Source organism: Cygnus olor, chromosome 5 (genome assembly GCF_009769625.2).
Source record: "Cygnus olor isolate bCygOlo1 chromosome 5, bCygOlo1.pri.v2, whole genome shotgun sequence".
In the NCBI taxonomy this organism is placed as follows: Eukaryota; Metazoa; Chordata; class Aves; order Anseriformes; family Anatidae; genus Cygnus; species Cygnus olor.
Genome location: NC_049173.1, coordinates 42,284,556 through 42,306,789, shown reverse-complemented (window position 1 = coordinate 42,306,789; position 22,234 = coordinate 42,284,556).

Here is a 22,234-nt window from a genome sequence, read left to right as displayed (position 1 = left end):
CAAAACAGGTATAATTACATTACAGGCTGAACAATCTTCTTTGTTTTCTTTCCTGATTGAGCCAAACATGCTGCTGGGCTGCTACATGCCCTTTGTACTCTTTGTTAGATAAAGGAGGTCTTCTCTCTAGTTGACTATCCTGTGATTTGCATTGTCATTAAATGACACAAATTAATTAACAGATACATCAGGCTTGTCCAAATAAATCACACTTGAGCACTTTCTCCGTTTTTCTAGAGAAAAGTAAAAATGAGCTGTGGAGAATTTAAAGCAACTGAGTTCAAGGAAAGTATCCTTATTCTATAGCTTTAATAACTCCTTTTGTGTTATTATATATTCCTGTAATTGTTTCCTTATCATATGACCTTCATCTTGGGAACACCACCCCACCCCCACCTTGGATTCCAGGGTGGTATTTTTCCAGACTTGATCAAACTTTAAAGAGTTTCATAAATTCAACTGAACATTGAAATTCAGGTGCATAACTGTATCTGAAGTAAATGGATGCTGTTTGCAGCACTGTAAATAGTATTACTGAGAACGCAGAACTAAGATACAGACCAGATGTATCTGAAAGTCTGTATTCATTGTGCTGGTTACAAGCAATTTGATGTTTTCCCAGGTATAATAATAGTAATATGTTAGTCAAATTACAATTTTGTGATTTTGTTTTGACATCTACATTATCTAGCAGGGTTTGTGTGCTTTAACTCTCTAGTGATTAGCATCTATATTAACTTGGAACTTTAGTTTGTATGGCATAAAAAGTAGGCTTCTTTTTTCATTTTCAGTAACAAACTCCAGAGAATTACCCCATAAAGTTGAACTTGAAAAAAAGGAACAAAGATAGAACCCCAACTGGAACCCAAACTTATTTGTAAGCTAACGTAGTGGCTTTGAAAGCTTTGGATTGGCAATGCAGGATTGAAGCTTCCACAGTAACAGTTGTTGGTTTCTTTTCTTTTTGCATTTTGGGGATGTGGGGAGAGTTATTACTTTGCTTGAATTAAGATGTGTGGTACATAGAAGAGAGCAATTCTTAAGCGTGAAGAGCAACGTGAATAGCTATTCGATATTAAGTGAAATAATGGTGCTGACCAAGCAGAAACTGTTTGAAAAGATGAGGAAGAGCTGTATCTCTGGAACAGTTATTCTCTGAGGAAGTTCAGCAGATTGTGCCAGACAGAGAAAGAAAACTTGCTTCAAAGGAGAGAATAAAAACTCTACAGTAGAAAAAAAAAAAAAAAAAAAAAAAAGGTTGCTATTGCAAAATAAGGCAAATTATGTCACATATTTTATCTGACGTCCATTTTTTATTTAAACATATGCAATATCTAGCTACAATGTATCTAATAATAATGAACTTGATGCCTTTTATAATTTATGTACATCTTTTGATGCAAATATCCCTGAAAATGTATGCAAGTACAAACCCAAAGTGTTAATTAAATTTTAGATCAAACTGTTTAAAGAGTCACATAGGTGGTTGTTGTTCAATAAATGCTTTTAGTGAGCATAAAATGGCATAGATATTGGAAAAAAAAACATTCTTGGTCATTGCTAATAACAAGTTCCTAAGCTCATTCCTCCTATCTCTTACACCGGCACAAATGATTTGTGTATACAGTGAACTGGGTCAGAGACCTGATCAGATAAAATGGAAGGGAGAAAGAGAGAGGGAGGAATAATTTTCCGTCAGATCAGATTCTGCATCTGATTCACTGCTTTGTCACATGAACAACTTTATGACACAACTGAGCCATGACAGTAGGCAGCACACAGGTATATAGTAAGCACGACTTCTTTTGGCAGAAGTGTCAACTCACAACTGCTGAAGTGCTTGCTAATAAATTCCATTCTGAGAAGCACCAGATTCAGCCTGTGGTATGAGTTTACTCTTCTGGTTCCAATATTTTCTAAAACAATTGTCAGGCTGACTTTTTATTAGCAGTATTTATTTATAAAAGAATTATCTATGAAAGTAAATCAGATGAACATCCAGTAAGGATAATAAAGTATAAGATATAAAAACCTTATTTCTATCTTATTGTTTGATTCTTTTTTTTTTTTTTTTTCTGCTGTTACATATTTTTCTTGCCCTTTAGCCTGAATTTTACCATTTTAGTCTCTATTAGTGATACATTAGGAGACTGTACTGCTAATGGTAATTTAACCTTCTCAGCTATATGCAGGTTACCTTGTCTGTATACCTAATGAACCCAAGCATCCAGTTGATCATGACATTTATTACCTTTTATACATCAGTTCAGAATCCAATGTTGTGAGCAATGAGCTATAGTGAAATTTTTCAACAGATTTGTGGCAAATGAAAATTAATGCTCACTTTCTAGCAGCTCCTACTGGATTGTTGAGCAAGCAACAATCTTACATTAAATTCTTGACCTGACATTTTTGGCAATTGCAGAAGCTGGAGGAATGTATCATGAGGCCAATTTGTGCTCTGTGTATAACTGCTAAATACAGGTCACTGTTTCTATCGAGGGAGAAATTGCTTGACTTTTCCTTTTCTTTCTTCTTTCATGATAACATTTTCTGTAGGAGATTCTTCTGTTTAGCAGCCATCAGCAAATTAAAATTTCTGCAACCCAATGCAAAACTTATATAATTATTTAACTGAAACCTTCATTTTTTGCTTCCTCTACTTTAATCTGGCATTAAAATTACTTAAGTTATCAGGAAATTAGGAAATATTTCTCTTCAGACAGTAATTTATGCTGTTGATAATCTCCCTTTGTTGCGTAAAACCTTGTATAAAGACATGGAACCAAGTATATTTTGGTTCTTATGTGCAGTAATAGATGACACAATATAACATATCTGCATATATCTGCTCAGATTGACCTGCTTGCCAGTGAAGGGGCAGAAAACTTTGTACCAATTGAACAACACTGCAGATGAATCTTGTCTTTTTAAATGACAGCAGAACTAGAAATGGCTATCTATGTCCATACAAAACTGATTTGGGAACCATTGCTGATGTGCATGGTGGAAACAAGATGCAACATGAAATTTCACAGCCAGACAATGTGATATGAACAATGGTACACATTAGAATTCTTCAGATATCATCAAATTATGTCTGGAAAGTTGCCCAGCAAAAAAGGACCTGGGGGGGTACTGGTGGGACATTCGGCTGAACATGAGACAGACAGTGTGCCCAGGTGGCCAAGAAGGCCAATGCCACCTGGCTTGTGTCACGAATAGTGGGGCCAGCAGGACCAGAGGGGTGATGTCCCCCTGTACTGGCTCTGGTGAGGCCGTACTCGAGTATTGTGTTCAGTTTTGGGCCCTTCGATACAAGAAGAATATTGAGGTGCTGGAATGCCTTCAGAGTACAGCACCACAAAGCTGTGTGAAAAGAGTAGAAAAACGACATATGAGGAAGCAACTGGGGGGAATTGGGGTTGTTTAGTCTGGAGGAAGAGCTGAGGGAGACTTTACACTACACAACTACCTGAAAGGAAACTGCAGTGAGGAGAGTGGTCAGTTTCTTTTCTCAGGGTGACAAGTGATAGGATGCAAAACAATGGCCCTCAAGTTTGCACCAGGGAAGCTCAGGTTGGATATCAGGAGACTTTCTTCACAGAAAGAGTGGTCAGGCATTGTTACAGGCTGCCCAGGGAAGCGGCAGAGATCTCATCCCTGGAATTATTTAAGAGACGTGTAGATGTGGCTCCTAGGGACATGGTTTAGTGGTGGACTTGTAGTATTAGGTTGATGGTTGGACTTGATGATCTTAAGGGTCTTTTTCCAACCTAAACAATTCAATGATAGTATGAAAGCTATTTTTGGAAAAGTGGGCAAAATATGCAAAGGAGTGTGTCAGAGTCTCCCTCTGCAGTCCTCTGCCCCTCTGCCTCCATTATGACAGCCTGATTTTGTGGGACCTTTCTGGTCCCAGGTTACGATGACCATATGGCCATCCAGAGGAAACAATAATGTGAGGTGTTATCTTTGGTATCCTGTACTGCATTGTGGGTCAGCCCCAGGATAATCACTCTTCTCCTACAGAGAGTTTTTACCATTTGTTGTGGGGGCTTCTGGAGCTGAAGTGCTTTAATTCTGGTTTTACTTCTGGGAGGATCTCAGGTGTTTAGGAGATTTTTAAAGAGGATTTCAAATAAAAGTTTGGTTTCAGTTTCCTGTAAGATTTCGCACTTAGTGACAACTCACAGGTGTTGGGCTATGCATATGTTGAGGAAAACAGGCTCAAAGATGCAACATAGTCCTTTAAGAAAAGTGGTCGTGCCTTTTCCTTACAGCTTGACTCCCTGGTAATTTATAAAGGCACGAGAAAGAATAATATTGCCCTTTTCTGGCAGTGGAGCACCATGTTTTAACACTCTCATATTTCAAGTCTATAATGCCTAAGACTGTGTCTGCATATTATGCAGGTCTGCAAGTGAGAAGTGTTTTTTGGTCTTTTTTCTGCTTCCTCATTAACATCTACGCTAAGGACAGCTGCAGCTTAGCCTCCTCAGGAATCGGTAGAGATTAACCTATCCACCGTTCTTGGAGACAACCCTATCAGCTGCAACATAGATTTTACTAGTTTGAAGGCTTAAATAGAGAATGAAAGTCGCTGGGGCATAGAAGTGTTAATGCAGAGCAGCATAATTTTTAAGGTACGATACAGGCCAATTTGGTGCCTGCAATTAAATAATAGAAACAAGTATCTACGACTTGCAAACCAAATTTCCAATCTATCACCCAAACTGTCTTATATTTCTCCTTAATCTCATTTTAATAGAAAGAAATAGTGCTAAGTTCATTAATGTGTGTCTGTTTCATGCATTTATTCCAGGGCTTATGAATGCTTGTATTAGCTCTGAGCTCTGAGTGGGTGGTGGGTGGCTGCTGGAATGGGCACTGACACTGTGATAACCAGGATGCCTTATCGTTTCTTTCATGTGTTTCCCTCCTAGCCAGAGAAGAACTCCTCCACCCCCTCATCTGGGCTGCTAAAGCAAGCCCAAGCTATTATGGTATAGGCAGAACAGAGGTTGGTTAATGTCTTGCTCCAGCTGCAGTGATAATTGGAGGGCTGTCCAAGTCGTACCCTTACTCATCACATGATTGCATACACTCATTTTTTCTTTTCCCCTTTTCCTGGCCCCGTTTTCCTCCATTCTGTGTACCTCCTTTCCTCCTCCAAATAAGCAATTCCAGCCCAAATTTAGTCCAGTATATCTGTAACCAAATCTGATATTTTTGATACCATTACCTAGGTAATCTCAGCCTTGTATATAATTTAATTATCGACATGCTATTGGCTTGCAAGGATTGTAATCCTCTGAAATTAGGTGTGGCATTTAGACATTTCTCACACTGAGTCACAGAATGATTTAGGTCAAAAGGCACCTCCAGAGGGCATCTATGTCAATCCCCTGCTCAGAGCAGATCTAATTTTATCAGGTTTCCCAAGGCCAAATCTAGTCAAGCCTTGAACACCTTGAAGACTGGAGATCACAAACCTGTCCTCATGGGAAAGAAAAAAAAATTCTTATATCTAACTAGGGTTTTTCATATTCCAGTCTGTGTCTGTTAAGGTCTCTCCAAAAGCTTTCTCTTCTCCAGGCTGAACAACCCAATTCTTTTTGGTTTCTTCTAGCAGATCCCATACTTTGTCTGGGAGAGACGGCCTGCATGGCACTACCTTGTCAGCTCCTGTCAGCTTCACACACTATTGTCTGTCCCGTCTGGAAAAAAAAAAAAAAAAAAAAAAAAAAAAAAAAAGAACTGACATTACTTTGGGTGTGAATAACAAAAACTCATTAACCCTGGCAGCTATAAAAAAGAAGTATTACAGCATTCATAAAATGAATGCCTACAACTGATCCTACTTAAAAAAAAAAAAAAAAAAAAAAAAAAGTCAGAATGAAAAGTTAAGCTATTATTGAGCATATTTTAAGCCTCACAGAATTCTAGGCATTTGTTCAAGCATTTTTCTAAATATAAATAAATTTGGTTTGATCTTAAAATGGTAGACGAGCTCCAACTAGAGGAAATAAGGTTTGACTTTTTTAATTAGAGAAAAATATGAATTTATAGAAAACTGTTTTCAAATAAAGATTTTTGAATGAGCTTTATATTACACTTAGGAAATTTCTGTGCATATAAGAAAGGAAGATTAGTTACAAAACTATTTTTAAAATTGCACATACCACATTAAATTCATAATGTCCTTCTTGGAATGAAACTAAAAATATTTATGAATTAATGTTATTAATTCTGTAGCAAAACAGATTTCATTTAAATATTCTGAAATAAGACTATTTCTTTGGATAATAGAATACAAATGATCTAAATAAATAATATTTCACTTATAATAATATCTAACATGATAGTTTACAAATAGATGTTGATCTGCTTTTTGTTTATTACTATCACATATCCTACTAAATTTTGTACTATAAAAAGGATCATTATAGTAGGTTAAAGCTATTAAACTGACAAACTAAGCCTTTAAATAATATGTGATATTGGAGTATTTTTTTGCCCGAACAAATCAAGTTTAATCCCACAAGGGGGCCAGCTTCTTACACATTCAATAAACCAAAGAAAATACTTTCAGAACCTGATTTAGCCTATTAATGTATTGCCTTCCACAAGTGTTAATTGCCATGGGACTTAAGAAGGGAACTACACTTCTGCTAAAATTAATGGCAACATAATTTCTTAAAACTTTATTTCTCTGAATTATTTTTCTCTGTGTAATATTATATGCTACAGAAGAGATCTCCGGAGACATAAGAGCAAGTGTCAGCAATTTACAACTAAGTACTAGTTGATTACCACTTAATTATTATTAGAAGTTAGCTAATAATATATTAATTCTTTCCATGAAAGATAACATTAAAGTATGTAAAAATGAAAAGTTTATATCCACCGATATGGGGAGTTTGTATGACATTAGAGGATAAAATGCAGTTTGTTTAGGAGCCTTGCTAGGTTACTTGCTTGTGATGCGTAGATTCTTGACAAAGTTTAAATACAAAGAAGCACCTTTGTACTGTAGTCAAAGCTTCCAAAATTTCTGGTTTAGGTCTCTCCTCTTCTATATAAGTAGACAGAGAAAACAGACTTAGATATGAAAGAGGACTGCCAATATTTCACTATTTTTTTAGTTAAAAAAAATGGAAAAAAAATCTTCCAGTGATGGAAAACTTTGTTTTCTATAAAATTTTTAACAGGAATTTTCATCTTTAGCAACTTGAAATGGAAACAATTCCCTTTCTACAGCCAAATCTAGGAATAACTTGCCAGGACATGAAAAAGAATGAGACATCCATTTTCTTCAAAGAAAACACCCAGTATGACAGAAACAAGTTTTGAAAGTGAACACAGTGTTCAGAAGGTGGCACTGTTTCCCCTGCTGAGTTTAAATGCTGGCACGGTACTGGGACAGGGTACAGCTGTCTCTAATCAGTCTACATGAATCCTTTTGCCATCCACTAATGTATATCACAAGGAAATGGAAAACTAACATGTATGTCAATGTTTAGCTTATCACGATGTGAGCCAAGTAATATCCTATTGCAACTCACTATGTCTCTTACCTCTACCTTCTCTGCTTATAGGATGCAAAATCACCTCTGTTCACATTACAGAAATACAAGCAACAGAATTCATCATGAATATATATATATTTTATTTTTTTCTCATGGATAGGCATTTGTGATACCGTCTGTTATGTTCGTTCTGCCCACAAATATACACCAGACTCAATAAATAGAATATCTCCTATTTCTGTCTTATCTCACCTCTGTAAACTAGTTTGTTATTGCTTTACCTAATAAATAAATAATATTTATAGCTTTCAGTAGTTTTCAGAAAGGAAAATAATCCACTTTCTAGCTGTAATGCATTAACTGAAAAGCTGTAAAATAACAGATGTCAGTACAGATTGGATTTATTTTTTCCAATATGCTTTTAAATGAATGAATGTGAAACTGTTAATACTTGTTGTATCCTAGAAAGTTGGTTATATTTACATGATTTTGATGTGTGTTTTTAATGTTAGAACTGCAGGCACATATGTGGGAGGTAACTGATGTTTGGCAGTTCCCCAAAAGAGCCTTGCTGCTATGAGCTTGTCATTTAGGATGACAGCCATCTTTTCTTTCCTATTTATTTTGTGATTTTTTTAATCAGATTTTTTTTTCCACAGTTAAATACTGAATTTAGCATTTCTACTCACATTAAAGCTCAATAGTCAGATAAGTGTTCCAACACAGCAATAGGGACAAAGGAAATAAGCTCTATTTTTCCTGGAAGACATTCTAGTCTCCTGAAATGGTCTCGTATTGTTGAATATAAATATACTTTCCTCTTGATACAGATAAAGAAATAGATGATGGTGCAGTGCATGAAAGCATCTTGAGAATATTGTAAAATGAGATCCACTAGTCAACCTGCAAAGGTTATGGTCAGGAAAAATAACATTGTAAAGAATGACATCCCGTTACTCTGTACACATCCTTGAATACCATGGAGTCAAATATACTTACTTTAAAGCCAATGACTTTTTTTTTTTTCCAGTATTACAGTATTAATACAACTATATTAAAACTGTATGAAAAAGCTGGACTGCAGTTTTCCTCCTACATCATCCAAATTGTCAGCTTAGTTCTGTCTGCAGAATCCTCATTAGTAAGGGAACTAGAGGGACAGAACAGCTTGCTTTTTTCAGATTCCAGATGGAGTTTGTAAATCTGACAGGTGGGGAAGAGAAATGAGTGGGAAAGAAAAATGTTCATACTTGTAAAATGACAAAAATCTGTCTAGAAAGTCTTGAGAAAATGAATATTGGACAAAGCAGGTTGTATACTACATTTTTCCTGAGTATAGCAGCATTTGAGGGGTTAATCATTCAAAAATACTTGTAACTAATATCCAAATAATGTGCAATTAGAAATATAGAAAATGCATACCGGCTAAATATATAAAATGCACACCAGCTGAAATTGTTGCCCTTGAATACATTACTTTGCATAAACACTTGCACTAGTAGGTGTCTCATTTGAACTTAATTTTCATGTATTCTCCATGTACAAAATATTTTTCTGCTGTAGAAATACCAATCTTAGGGATGCAACTTACTTGTTTCTAAAATTCAATTCCCTAATGTGTTTTCAGCCATCATATAGCTATGCAAAGTCCCAGTGGAATGCACTTTTTACTTTGCTTCACTGAATTGTTTAATATTTCACATTTAGTAAGGACTGTCAATACACTGGGTCCCTTTCTGAGATTGCAAGCATGAGGTTGTGATTTTCCAGATATGGATATGAGACGAAACTGCACAGGTATCAAACTAGGCAGTCCTCCAGCTGGAGGTCAGTACTTATCTGCCTGCTTGCTTCACACCTGACTGTGCTGCCTATCTTGAAATGAATCAGACTAAAATATATACAACAGTTTGTATAAATCATACTTTGTGCCCATGATCATTTGCAGATACTGAAGGCAATGGAAAGGAAGTCAGGTTGCAGGCTTAAATGCTAAGCTTTGTACTACAAGACAATCAGTTTCTGTATTTCCCAAATGTATTTAAAAAACAAAAGGTAAGGTAAGAGCATGACAAAATTTGAATGTATGATGCTGAAATATATGAGTGAAAAATCAAATTTCCTTTGGTAGTCTGTGAACATACACATGGATGTATCTGATTGTACTGCAAATCCAAGCTAAGCAGCTATACCACACTGCTGGCATCAGCAGGTGGATATAGACCAATAAAAAAATATAAAATAAAGAAAACTAATCTCTGAGGGGTTAACTAAAGAGTTACTGACCTTAGGTGCATTCACGTGCTTAACTTTGAGAACGTGAGTCATCACGTTGACATTAGTAACATTATTCTCATGTTTCAGAAAAAAGATAATCCACTAAGGCTCTTGCAGCCTCAGCGTGTAAACAATGCCTTGGCATATTCTGTAAACAGAAACATTCTGAAGTCTGGTGAGAAGAGACTGAATGATTTATTTTTTTCTTAGTTATGGAATGCAAAACTCCTCTTCAGGGCTTTAACTGTTTTTTGAGGTGCAAATGGACATGAGGAGGAACAAGTACCTTCCTCAGAAGCATCAAGATTGGTCATAAAGATCATGAGAAGCAGGTTGCTGGTACATCTAGTAGTATTAATGTGCTGGTGAGTCTTTGTTAAGGAAATCAGTAAATTCAGAACAGGAAAGAAAAATCAGGGTTGATGCTTCTCTGCCTTCTGTGGTTTGGAGGTGGATTTACTTCTCAGGATCACAACGAAATTTACCTGCTATCTGCAATTATTCAGATATAGATAATTTACTTGATCTAACTTATTTTTCTGTAGCCATTGGTCTTTCACTGTTTGGACTTGCATTTATTACAGCAAGTGTCTTGTGGCCTTCCACACCTGGGGATTTGCAGAGCAGTTGTGGAACTCCGAACCAAAAATTTTACTTCCTGGCTACCTATCATTTTAGGAAGATGAACTACACCATCAATGTGGTTTCTTCCATCCTATTTGTGAATAACTGCAGTGAAATACCTGATAATGCTGAAGCAATTCCATTAATTTTAATATGTCTGGATTTAATTTTAATTTACTTTAATTTCATTTTATAGGCAAGCTACTGTGTTTCCATCTGTGAAGTTGCCTGTATATTTATATACATATATATAAATAAACATATGTATTTATATATTTTATACAAATATATGCATTTTATACATTATATATGCTAATAATTAAAATATATATGGAAGTAATCTATGCCATATATGTATATAGTGTATGTATGTGTTTGCACAAATATATATACTTCCAGACTATAGCATGTCATGATACAGACTTTAGATGGCTTTTAAGCTCCTTCAGAGCATTAATAAATACATGATGGGTAAAATAAACAGCTATGTGTCACTGTGTTGAGCTTTACAGTACTTTACGGCATTTAAGATTCACAGTACAAGTATCTCACAGAAATTCTTTTACGTCACTTATGATCCTAAACTTGACCTTTTTAAAGAGTGGCGTGCACACACACACACACACACACACACAAAACTTAGTTTAACTAAAACAAAATGGAAAATGACTATCTTGAAAATAAGCAAATTAATCCTGCAAAATAATATACTCCTTACTGTATTTCAAGATATTAAGACAGAAAACTTGCTTTCTGTTAGCTTGTCACTTTTGTATTACACTACTAAATTGGAATTTTAAAAAAAAAATCTAAGTTCCCTCTGAAAATTTTCACCATTTTCCTGTTTTGTATACCATTGCTCTTAGAATAATTAATGAGTGTTACATTTTCTTATTATGGGTTTTCATATTGCACGTTTCACCTGAGGTTTCAAGAGGGAGCCAAACACTGCTGAGTTTAGGATACAAACACTGCAGAAGAAAACCGAAATGTAAGGAATGTTACATGGGGTCAGGGCAAAGGTCTATCTAATCGAAGCAATGGCTGGAAACAAATGCATAAGGAAAAAGTACAAGAGCCAGGGCATTTATATGTTCCTTCCCCTCCTTGATTCTGGTAGATCAGTAAAGCTGGAGGTTTAAAAGCAGAATTTTGTGCCTAATATATCAGTGCAATTATCTTCCAAAATTATCTTCTCCTATTTCTTTTAAAACATTAAAAGGTTTGTGTTTATTTTTTCCTTAGAGTGTTTTACCCTTAAGCCTTTGTATTAGAGTCTGTATCAAGATGACTGTGCTTTTCCCTAAAAGAATTGCCCCTGAAGCTGTGAATGTGTCAAATGCAGCCAAAACACCTAGAAAAACTGGTAGGTAAAAAGCTGTTTCTACAGACCAAAATGGGCTCTTGGCAGAGCTTCAAAATCCAGATATAAATTCCTTCTGACCACAGAAGGCCTGCTTCTGGGTCACAGAAGAGCAAGTGCTTTCGAGGAATACAAGACTCACGATTTGCTCTTGGTGCAATGCGAACTTCTAAAGGCAAAATGCCTGCAGCCCACATTCAGGAAGAACTCTGACTCCTTCATATTTACAGAGAAATATTAAACTCCTAGATATCCTCTGTGGAAAAAATGCATATGCTGTGAAAATATGTGTCCTGCCTCTGCAACCAGAAAGCGTTGCACTAATGCCTTTATAAACTGTGGAAAAATATTTGGGACTTGCTATACTATGTTGTACACCAGAAATTCCTCAGATTTTTTGTTACAATTTGTTATATTTGCTGTAGTTGGATTGAGAAAGCAAAATACCTTTTAAAGTAGTATGCCACACCTTGTTGTCTTCAAAGTGTGCAGAAGGAAAAGGAGTGTTCACAGGTTGACTCAAAGAATTCTGATTTCTATACTGATTTTGCATCTTTATGGCTTAATCTAATCTCTTTAGGAAACAGCCATACTATTTATTCTCACAGAGGCCCTAGATGGAGATTTATTAAAAGCATGCTTCTGAATTTTTCAGATTAAAATACCATTGAAATGCTAAATGTCCTTACTGACTATAGAAATTGCAGCCTATATAGCCAAGGTAAAATATCTTTCATAAACTTATACTGCAATCAGAAGCCACTGTATTTGTTTCCAGAGCATGTATTAGAGGTATGTAGTAAGAGCTATCCAAGTTTCACTAATTTTGTTTACAACCAAAAAACAGGTATTCTAAAAATATGCTTAAAGTATTACTTGGGCAGCCTCTGAAAGCGCTCAGCTTCAAATTAGTCATCAAGTACTGTGGGATAATTATAGTACCTTAACATGCTGGATGTGGGGAGCTGTGGTGGTTCTCTTTGCTGAAGCAGAGACAATGGCTCCAGGACGGCTCTCCACCTTTGCAATTCTAAACATGCTGTTTGGAAGCATGCTGAAGATATTGTGTGGCTTATTTCTTAACAAAAAGTGTCTACGAAGAGTATGACTAGGCTTGTTAGGTGCCTTGGGAGGCTCCACTTTAGTTGCCAAACAGTGAGAAAATCACTTCAGATTTCTTCACATGACGTATTAGGTATAAGCCTTTTAAATGTATTTGGTATCTTAAACCAGTCTATTTCACTCTCCTTAAGCCTCAGTTTTGTTGTTTTAATCATTTTGATAGGAACTCTATACTAATCTGGAGAATTGAGAGGAATTTTTTTTTTGTATCAAATCACTGGTAATTTTGCTGTCTTCTTCAGTAGCTGTGTCTTACACCACCACACCACCAGAGGCCCAAATGTGCATATCAGCCTGTTTCACCGGCGCTTCCTGGTTAGCTCATGTGCTGGCATCAGTATCATGTAATGTTTGAACCCTAACACGGGGAGCTTGGTGTCCATCTGACAACAGTATCTGCTTTCTGCAGAAGTATTCCCTAAGCCTCAGGACTCCCACTCTTCTTCCACTTCCACCTAAGGTAGCTTTAGCATGCACTAAAAAAGCCACACAGGAGGAGGCTAAAAAACAACCCTCTCCTTTCTGAGGCTAACCCCACATTTCAGGTAACCAGGAACCACTTGACATGCACAGGCCTTTTTTACTCAGTCTATGAATGCCTGCATTATACACCGGTATGGGAATATTTGGCATAAAAAAAAATTCTTAGGTGGTCCCCACAGATGCCTTGATCACCACCATACTTACTCTTCAGCTTTCACCAAAAACTGAACTGTACATAGCAGCAAGCTGCTCTATACAGAGATAGCAGGTGCAACATGCAATCCAAGCACTCTGATGTTTGGCAAAGACGTATATGTTGGTGTCAGAACATGATATGAAGAATTTGGTTTTGTTCCTCTGTCCCCTTGTAAATCCCAGATGAAATATGCAATTTCATATTTTTCTCCAAATCTCTCTTCTCTCTTTCCCACTTCTAGAATGGTCAAGACATCTCCAGATTTGGCAGCTTGGAGAAATTCACCTATATTTTTCCCCAGAAGTTGTACAATGTGCCAGGGACAGGCTGCTTTGCTTCAGTAATCTCCCTCATGGCTTCTCCAATTTTTTGGCCAATAGTGGAACTCCTGCAAGATGAAGGTATTTAACATGCAGAAGGAATGCTGGATAGCATGGAAGTCTGGAAAAACATGTAACAACGGAAAAGTTCTGAAGTAGCAAGTCATAAATGTGACGCCTCCAGCTAAGGAAAAGAAGCACACAAAGCACATCTGTTGCAGGCAAGCCAACCATACAGCCAGAGTTCAGATGTTCATTCTAGTTTCCAACATGGCAAGAGAATCAGCAAGGAGCTTGTGATGAATTCACCGTTGTCTCTCATCAGAACAGACACAACAGAGGTTGGTAGAGTGTCCCAGACCAAGAAAAGAAAAAGCAGAACTTTCCTTTCCTCTTTCCACTTGCTTACACTTCTTAGCCTTTCCTTCTCTATCAGAATAGCTAGAATAGCCTTGAGTCTCTTTCGGAAACCAGGATCTGGGATGTGGAGTTCAGCTACATAAGGGCCACTTAGGCTTTCTTGCTGGAAATTAAAATAGACTTCCACAGCCAACATCATCTAAGGCAATGCAAGAAATGTTTTCATATTATGACAACATATTGAAATTACTTTTATGTCGGACACAATAACCTACAAAGACATTAAAAAAAAAAAGTTCAGGTTTAAAATTTTCTTCATTTATCTGAGAATGGAATTTTAGCTTTTTGTTCTGTGATTTAAAAATCAAGTAAAATATAATATTGTTAGACTTGTCTGGCACTGAAAATCAAGAGTCTGAGCTCCTGCCCCACCCTTCTTTCACTCATGAAAGTATATGTTCACTATTGTAAACAGTGTGTATTTAAAGCAATTTTATCTTATTTGCAGGTTTCTACTTTTCTGAAGCAATACAAAACTCAGATATCAGTATTCTTATATGCACATTGACTAAATCACATTTTTAACTTTTGAAAAGGGATTTCATATATACTGGGGGCAGAAAATCCAAGGGATGGTCTCTTTTGTATCCACTTCTCACAGAGATGATGGGCAAGAGATTTCCAAGTGGTGAATGCCACCTCCTCAGTTATTTAGCCAGATGATAGTCAACAGCGACCTTGCTGGATTCCATAAAATATCTGTCCTTGGAGGTCAGTTGTTTACTTCAGCAGCTAAGGGTGAACTCAGCACAGACTTACATGGGCATCAGCTCTTTCATCCGGAAGCTCTCCCGTCACTGATGGTTACTCTACAGCCCTCAGTCTGTATCTTTTTCACGGTCCTGACTATCTGCAGCAGATGTCTGTACCTCTGCATGTATATGAGACAGAAATCTGGCAGTCGGATTCACTTCACTGCACAACTCCATAACCACTTGTAGGTCTGCTGTCAGGTTTCAGACTGGAAAGGCTTCTAAAAAGCACTGTGTAAATGACCAGGCTAAAAGGTAACAGTGTCCTGGTAGCAATGTGGCTCTTTGTTTGGGAATTTGCTGCAGGGCTGAGCTCAGAAATGAGCCTGTGAACCAGCTGCCAAAAGCGCTCCTCAATGTGCCATGCAGATAAGCAGAGGAAAAACATCAGGCAATCTGGAAAAGCAGGCCACATGCTCACACAGCATGCAGATGTATATGCCATATTATGTGCTCTCTTTATTCATACCTGATCCTATATGAATCTGTACTACTTAATGATCTGGGGGTATAGGGATCCCCTATAAATGAAAATGGATGTGTGGCCTTAGATGCAAAGAGAACCCTTTCTTTCCTAAAACCTTTTTTCTAGTTTAGTTTAGCTTTCTGTTTCTGTTATGTTAAATTATAATTCTAGCCATTCTTCTCATTTTTATCATCTGAGAACAAAATCACAGTTCACTGAGTATTTCAAAATCAAATGTGTTCTGAAAAAAACTACAGAATTTCATGAAGTTTTCAGTTTACTTATTTTGAATGGTCTTAACTTCTTAAAGGACACAGTGAAGTTATCTGTATATAATGTTATGCACTATTGCAGTGTATTCTTTATTATCTTGGGGAGAAGGCTTTACTGTCACAAACACTTGCATCTGCACTGTTGCACACCAGAATATTAAAGACATCCAGATAAAAGATGCCAGTTGAAAAGAAAAAATGTCTTTTGGCCTACAGGCTGTAAGCAGTAGGGGAGGGACTTTGAAATCTTACATCTGAAAAGCTGAACAAAAATATATACGTGTATTTCCAATCTTAGAAATATTTTCACTGGTATACAAGGAAAACATTTACTTTATTAAAGGAAAATGAATAGAAAATTTGGGGAAGGTTAATAGATGAAAAGATAAGCAACTTCATTGAAATTGGCTAGCTACAAGAACCCAATGAAGTCAAAGTGCACATTTCAGAGCTGGGCCAGCTCACCCTGTAGAACAGTTGTCATCAGCATTGATGATGACATGGAAAAAGGTAAGCTAGCTGCAGTGATATTATTATTCTCAGAACTCTAACTTTTAAAATTAGCATTTGGATATAAGCAAGAGCATATTATTTCATGTTTTTCTCTTCCTCGATTGTCCTTTTAATTTGGGGATTTTTTTTTGCCTGACTGCTTTCTTCTATTCCCCCATAGTGAGAACCAAGCATTATGTGACAAAACCTGGGAGGAGGGGGAGAGAGAAAAAAAAATTGCCTTTAGACACAAAAGCTAGTAAATACAGCAAATATCCAAAAGTTTTTTTCACTTAAACAAGATGGTGTTAGTTAATGCTGATTTTAGCACTGCTTATCTAGACACTAAATTGCTTACAAAAGAGATTTTACCTTTTTTGCTTGCCAGAGCTATGCAGGTTATAAATAGCACCATAGTGAAACAAAGCACACTATGACAATGTGCCAGATGACAATTAAATAGCCTAGAAATGGAACAGAAATGAATTGCATGTACAATGACTTCTCACGTGCTCTCATTTTCTACACAAATTCTCTTTCCTCAGTTATCCTGTAAAATAACATTAGTCTTGAAAGTGGAATAGTTAACAGAATGCAGAGTTACTTCACTTTGGAGATATGCTACCATAGATCTGGGGTTAGGGAGTGAGGGGTTGGGAGCGATCGCATTGTTGAAACAAATTCTGGATTATATTCATTACATGTATCCAACATTAATTCTCTTTCTTCGTTAGATTTATAATAAAAGGCTATTCCAACATTTTATGTATCATTAATTACAGGTACTGAAAGTATTTTGAAAACAACTTACTCAAGACATTGGTTGTGTTTAGTTCATTTATTGATTTATTATTTAATTATCTCTTCTCTTTCACGGACTGAGAATGTTTTACTACGTTTTTGCTTCCCTTACTTGCAGGGAATAAAATGTAGCTAAGAGCAACCAATCTGGAATCCTTTATTTATTTATTTCAGAAGTGTTAACAATAAAGCTTAATGAAGACAAAGCTTAGGTTGCAAAGAGGGTCTGCCTAACTTATCCTAACAAATGTTTATAATTAACATTAATAATGATATGAAAGGAAGTTAGTTTGATTATTGTTACTGTTATTCTGAGAATGAAAACTTCTCAGATGAATTGCACTTTAAAATTAATCTCTGAGTATTCAGAGCAAACTTCAAGTACCTGAGAAGTTTATAAACATTCTCAGGAAGTTAACATCACTGGATATTATATAGGTGCATAGTAAAATCCATTTTCTTATATGAAGGAAAAGTCATTTATTCTTTTTGAAAGCCTAAAGCCCAATCATTTCTAAAGCACCTTTCCATTACACATGCTCAAATACTTAAAATACTGCATTCACCTTTTTATTTTTCCCCCTAAATTTATTATGTCTGTGTATATTGGCTACATACAGCATTATTAGTATTTAAAGAAACCTGATGGTGCTGTCAGTTGTGTTATTTGGTAAGTGATTTCAGGTGTAAGTAAAATCATGGGATCAATTAGACTTCACCTTTGAAAGAAATACACTGGATATCTATTGCTTTATTTTTTCTGTGCATATATATGTATGCTGGTTTTGACATATGTTGTCTGACTAGCTCCCTCAGGGAATGGTGTCATTAACCAGCTAACAAGGAGTACAAAATTATCTACTGAGCATTTGATTCATTGTCAGAATACACAAGCCCATTTCACCTGACTTTTTTCAAATGCTTGGAGGGGATGGCTACTATGCTGTGTATGGTTTGAAATTTGATTTTCTTAAATATAAGGTAAAATTCAAAAGTTATTAAGTATACTTTAAAATTTGTTAAGCTTGATACTGTTTTTTACTGTATGCAGTCAGATACCTTTAAAAGTTTGAGATATTTACAGTGCTTGAACTGACCGAACTCCAAGGCTCTTCTCTCTGAAGTAAGGCTCTTCTCCTAACAGTTCAGGTGGGTAATGGAGGGAGGGTAAGTACACAGCTTCACATTGCTCGGGCCTCACCGCACAAGGTTGTTCCACCTCTAGCGCAGAAATCCCCAGGCACTTGTACTGAGCCTTTGAGGACTGTGATTATCTCAGGAAGCTGATAATGTTCAATTATCTCCCCAGAAATGCACACATAAATATATATGTATGGAGGATACAGATACAGATATATACATAAAGAAAACATATGTTCATTAAATAGTCCATGAATTTCATTCTTAAGACAACTGATCGGATTCTTTTGGCCTCTGAATACAAGATCTACCTTATTGTCATTGATATGGGCAATGTATCTTACAGCTTTCAGGTTGTAATTTGGATTCTGTCCAATAATCCTTATTATGCTAAAACAGCACATTCTCCCCTCACATATACTTTCCTGTCTGTTCATCTGTCCAAGGAACCTGTTCACAGAAATTGTGACTAATATAATTTCTATGCAACCTCTAGCACTGGCCATCAGTGGACCTCTTTCAGTGGTAACTAGTTAGCAGAGCCTATAGCCGATTTTACTAGAAGCAGATTTAAATCTAGTCCTGAATTTAACACAATTTCACATATTAAGTTTATCATACAGAGAACTTCGAAATTATTTTTAATTTGATGTGTTCTCAGAAAAAGCAGACAGATGGCGAATGGTGGAAAAAGAAAGGGAAAAAAAAAGGCAGGAACTCAGGGCATGTGCGTGTATTTGTATGTGCATACCTGTACTCAGTTATGGGCCCAGGCACTTGCATGCACAAGCAGCAGCATTCATCTGTACTGCACAGTCAGCTGAAAGGCAAGATAGTTTGATCGTTTAATTTTGTCATTTGCATAGGAAAAAATAGAAATCAGATTGAGGAGCTTTTTGAAAAGTTTGGATCTTCATAAACAATTGTGAAGCCAACATCATAATACTGATAAAAAACATGACTGTTTTCAAAAATCTATTTTCAATGCATCCTCTAGCATGTAGTATATCTTCAATTATCTGTCTATACAATCTTTAAACCTTCTCCTCCTCTTTATTATCAAGCTGTTTCAAATATGATCTTTAACTTGAGGAAAATGCATTTCTTGTATGTTTTATATTTTAAATATGAAACCACATATTGGTTTATGCTCAAAAAAAAAAAAAGGCTTATAATCATTGCCATGATAAAAAAAAAAAAAATGGTTTTCTGGAAGAACAAAAATTTTCAAAATCAGTTGGATTTTTTTCCATTCACAGTTTCAAATTGAATTGAACAAGAAGGTAATCTGGGAAATGATTTAGGAAGGAGTACTACAGAGCCAATAAAATATTCTCCAAGTGCTTTGTAGAGGTATCACAGTAAATTATCTAGTTCTGTCTGCTTTTTCTCCACTTTACCATAAAGTGTGTTTTTCAAATAATTTATAGGTACAGATTGATTGCTAGGTACTCTCGACTCCAAAGCAAAAAAATAAATAAAAAAAAAATCCACAGCTGTAACTGTTTTAAAATTTACTGTTATGAAAACACATTTCTAACAGTTCTAAAGTCCTTACATTTCATACTCAGCCCAATGACCTTTAGCACTAGTCTCCACATGGCTATGATAGTAAGCACTTACTGATGATAAACAGAAAGGCATGCCACACAAATGATAGATAATTTGCTGTTGCATTCCCCATACTGTATTACAAATCACACTAGAATTTCTGTGGTCAAGTCATATCCATTGTCAGGCCAGGCAGCAGGTGACATCACAGCCATATGCTGTGCACTCCCCTAGTAATGATAAGCATTACGCATAGATCTTATCTGCTGTTCAAGACAAACCTGCAATTAGTGTCTAAGCCAGTCAGGTTTAATAAAATGCTACAGTCTTCCCAGTCCCATAAGCAAGTACTAAGCAAAACCTTTTAAACCTCCTACTGGTGCTTAACCCACAGTATGTCTTTTGAAAAGGACATCTTGGGAACTTTAGGACAATGTCACAAACTCTTCCAAGACCTCTGAGGTTCACTTGTGCTTCTCGCTGCCTTGCTGCATGTTCCAAAGCTTTCTGAAATATCACTGGTATTGAAAGACAATTCTTCTTTGTCTCATTTTTAGATAGCTATCTTTAAACTGGTCCCTGCACATCCTGTGACAATAAGCTCTCGTGCCCTTATTTGAGGAAGCTGGACAGTTCTAATGTATCCTAGTATTTTGAGATTCTGATTTTACACATACACACACACACACACCTATATATATACCTTGATGTTATCTTAATTAGATTTGAATTAAGGGCTATTTCTTTTGGACTGTGTTTATTCTTAATTAAACACTGTAATTTTCAGTTGGAGATAAGACTTAGGGGAGACCTGGGTTTGCGGCTAGGGATATTACTTTTAATCTAAACAGGAAATGAATAAGCATCAGAAGATACCAGTGAAAAAACTGCTTTTTCTGCAAACACTAATAATTCCTATTAATTCTGTGTATCAGGTTGTATACAATTTCTTTTTGTTAATCAATATTTATTAATACTGAGCACTTCCAGAAGAAAATATCATTCAGCACGGATGACAGAAACTATACTTTTATGCTAACAACGTATTTGTACATTTTGAGAAATACAGGTGGAATCCTGCCAATTTATATTCCTACTTATGCATGCATTCTTTCATCATCAGATAAAGCAATACTGCTCATTTCATTCTGAAGCAAAAAGAAAAGCAGAGTTACAGTCCTTCAAAGAACATGCTGGGGATACGCCATAGTTTTGTAGGATACACACTGCTCATCGCAGATGACTAGTTCCTGCCTTTATCTACTCTGCACAAGCTCTACTCCTGCTGCTGCCAGCCCTCCACAGCCCCCACCTGTGCCTCTTCTGGCTGGCTGCTTGCGCACGAGGTGACAGGAACACCACTGGCTCTACAGCCTGACCCTGCCACCTACCATGTCCCCTGACTCACTTCATTACTTGTAAGCACAGGCTTGGATTTGCCATGTGGGGTTTTCTGATCTGAGGGCTCTGGCAATTAGCAAGAATAGCACTGCATGCAAATGACAGCAGAACACAGTTCTGGCTTTAACTGTGCTGCAGCCTGAGAAATCCAAAAGTCTGAGACACAGCTCCCCCCTCCACATAGTTCATTGTACCATGCACTTTCTTATGAGTTGCTATCACTATCTTGCACCTGTCAAGCATTTAAATTGGCTAATGACTTTAGCTATGCACATGAACAGCAGCACTTGCTAGCAGCCTCATTCATTCAGTTTATGCTACCTATCTTTAAATGTTATGTTTGATCGTTTCCAACTCAACTTCCCATATAGTATTCAGGTGTCTGCATGGTCTGTTGTTAGTCCTGTGATGGACTACAGACATCCTGCTCATTACTCTTTTATCAGGCTGGTTATCAGTGACAGTCCTAGGCACTCCAGTGGTACAGCTGCACAGCTGTAATAGATTTCCTGCTTTCCAGGCCTGCATGACATTTCATTAAGCCTACACTTGGAGGCAAAATTTCTGGGAAGCAGTTTATTGTCCGAAATTTAATTTTAAGAATCTTGTTTATCTCATGTACAAGCCACTTCCACAATCTCAACTGCTCCTGGAGCAAAGGCTAAGTTTTGCTTTTGGATGCTTGGATGAGTCTTAGGCCTGGATAGCCATCAGGAAGATCTCGGTAGCTCTGTTTCAGTGGAATTTCAGAATCTGGGCCTCCCTTCTGATTCCACAGGACCACAGAATGTATGGAGAAGAAGCTCAGTGTCTTTTTTTCTGAGAACTCAGCCCTGCAAACTCTCGTGGGTCTGAAGAGATGTGCTTTGGCAGAATTATTGAAAGCGGTTTAAGACAGTATCACTTGCTGGGTTTAAGCTCTGTCTCCTGGCCAGAGATTGCTGTAAGGGATGTTTAGGTCAAAAGTGAGGTTAGTTAACACCGAGGTAGCAGAATATGGATTTGGGTAGGAGAGACACAAA